This window comes from Urocitellus parryii, chromosome 9 (genome assembly GCF_045843805.1).
Source record: "Urocitellus parryii isolate mUroPar1 chromosome 9, mUroPar1.hap1, whole genome shotgun sequence".
NCBI classification, from domain to species: domain Eukaryota; kingdom Metazoa; phylum Chordata; class Mammalia; order Rodentia; family Sciuridae; genus Urocitellus; species Urocitellus parryii.
Window position 1 is genome coordinate 123431951 of NC_135539.1, and position 2441 is coordinate 123434391.

The following is a 2441-nucleotide window of genomic DNA, read 5'->3' on the forward strand; positions in this document are numbered from 1 at the left end:
TTAATAGAATTAATATATTCTTAAGATTCTTTTCCTGACTGCATATGTTGCATATATTCATAATAGTCTATTGAAAAATGCCAGGTATAGTGGTACACACCAGTAATCCCAGCCACTCTAAGGGATGAGGCAGGAGGATCTCAAGTTCCAGGCCAGCCTGGGCAACTTAGCAAGACCCTATCTCAAAATAAAATGGAAAAAAGAGCGGCGGATGACCGTGTGCCGAGCAAAATGGAGCTTGAGGCCATGAGCAGATACACCAGCCCAGTAAATCCAGCTGTCTTCCCCCAGCTGACTGTGGTGCTTCTGACTATTGACATGTTCTTCACCGCCTGGTTCTTTGTTTACGAGGTTACCTCCACCAAGTACATACGGGATGTCTACAAAGAGCTCCTCATCTCCTTGGTGGCCTCACTCCTTATGGACTATAGAGTCCTCTTCCTCCTTCTCTGGGTTGGCATCTACGTATGAGTTCCCAAGGGTACCCGCCAGGTGGCTTCCCTAAATCCCTGCTTTTGTAAATTAATTTTGTTACTGTTGCTAGAAGTGTCCCACCTACTGCTCAAATAAAGGCAGATGTGTGACAAAAAATAAATAAATAAAATGGAAAAGGACTAGGGATATAGTTCAGAGGTGGAGCACTTCAGGATTCAATCTCCAATACCACAAGAGGAAGAAAAGAAAAACAAACGTTGAAAAATGCAAGTCAACACAATAAAGAAGCCAGACATGGTGGCGTACCAGCAACTGGGGAGACTGAGGCAGGAGAATTATAGTTCAAGGCCAGCTTCAGCATCTTAGCAAGAACCTCAGCAATTTAGTGAAATAAAAAATGATTTTTAAAAAAGGACTAGTGGTATAGAGCAAAGTGCCCCTGAGATCAATCCCCAGTACAAAAAAAAAAAAATCTACAACCCAAATGATGTGTGATGTTTATCTTACAAGTTTTTAAATATATCTCTAACAGCCCCTGTTTTATAATCCAGATTTTTAAAATTTACTTTTAACATGTAATATTTCTATGTCCTTAAATATTTTCCTATATCATCATCTTTCTTTCTTTCTTTCTTTTTTTCTTTTCTCTCTTTTTTTTTTTGTTTTCAGCTTCATAATGTTGGTTAAAGGGCACAAACTTTTAGATGTAAGCTGAATAAGTTCTGGAGATCTAACATACAGCATAGTGACTGTGTTAGTCATATTTTTGTCTCTGCAATCAAGACCTGCTGAGAACAACTTAGAGGAGGAAAAGTTTATTTTGGCTCACAGTTACAAATGTCCATGGTCAGTAGACTCCACTGCTCCGGGCATCATGACAGAAGGGTGTAGCAGAGTAAAGCTGTTCAGCTCATGGTAAACAGGAAAGGGATGGAGGAGTCAGGGACAAAATATAATCCCCAAGTGACCTACTTCCTTCAGTCCCACCTGCCTACAGTTACCACCGAGTCAGTGCATTCAAATTATTAATCCATCCAAATGGATTAATCCACTGATGAGGTTACAGCTCTTATCTAATCATCTCACCTCTGAACACTGCTACATTGCATATCATGCATCCAACATAAGAGCTTGTCTGAGGACACTTCATATTCAAACCGTAACAGTGACTATAGTTAGTAACTGAATTGTTTACTTGAAACTTGATAAGAGAGATGTGTACTCACACATGCACAAAATGAGAACTATGTATGGTGATGGACTTGTTCACTTGATGGTGGTAATTGTTTCACAATGTCAATGTATATCACATCATCTTGTTCTACACTTGGAATATATGTAATTTTCATCTACATCATCTTGACAACTACATACTATTTCAATGAATGACTGTGTCATAATTTGCTTACCCTTTCTGTTGTTTCTAATTTTTTATTATAAACATGGAATGATGCACAATAAGCTATTAGAATGATTACCTGGGAACAGGGAATGATGATATTGATGAAAGGAGAAGGTAGATAACAAGGTAGTTAAACAAGAAAGAAAAAAAAGAAATATACACATGCGCACACACACACACACACACACACACACATACACACACACATACACACACACATACACACACACATACACACACACACACCCTTACCTATGATATGATCTTTCTAAAATCTTTCTCCATAACAACATGTGCACATACCCTTTGGCGCAGCTTATAAAGTAAGTGGATTAGATATATCAGGACACTCAATGCAGAACTGCTTGAAACAGAGTTCTTTCTTGAACCAGTCTTCAAGAACCATACAACTCTTGACAAGGCCAACGAGACTTCCATGTGGCTAAAGGGAAGTTCTCACTCTTTTACCCACTATTCAAGTGGATTCCTCACGCCTTCCTGAAACTCTCTTCATTGCCTTGTGGGACTCAGCACTTTCTGGGTTCTCCTCTTACCCCACTATTAATGCCTTCTCTGCCCGTTTTGCTGATTCCTTTCTATCAAC

The 2441-nt window shown here is 39.2% G+C and overlaps 1 pseudogene; it reads left to right on the top strand.

Annotated features, from left to right (window-relative positions):
- The first annotated feature begins 231 nt into the window (after positions 1 to 231).
- Positions 232 to 471, top strand: LOC113184120 (dolichyl-diphosphooligosaccharide--protein glycosyltransferase subunit TMEM258 pseudogene; annotated as a pseudogene).
- The last annotated feature ends 1970 nt before the right edge of the window (positions 472 to 2441 follow it).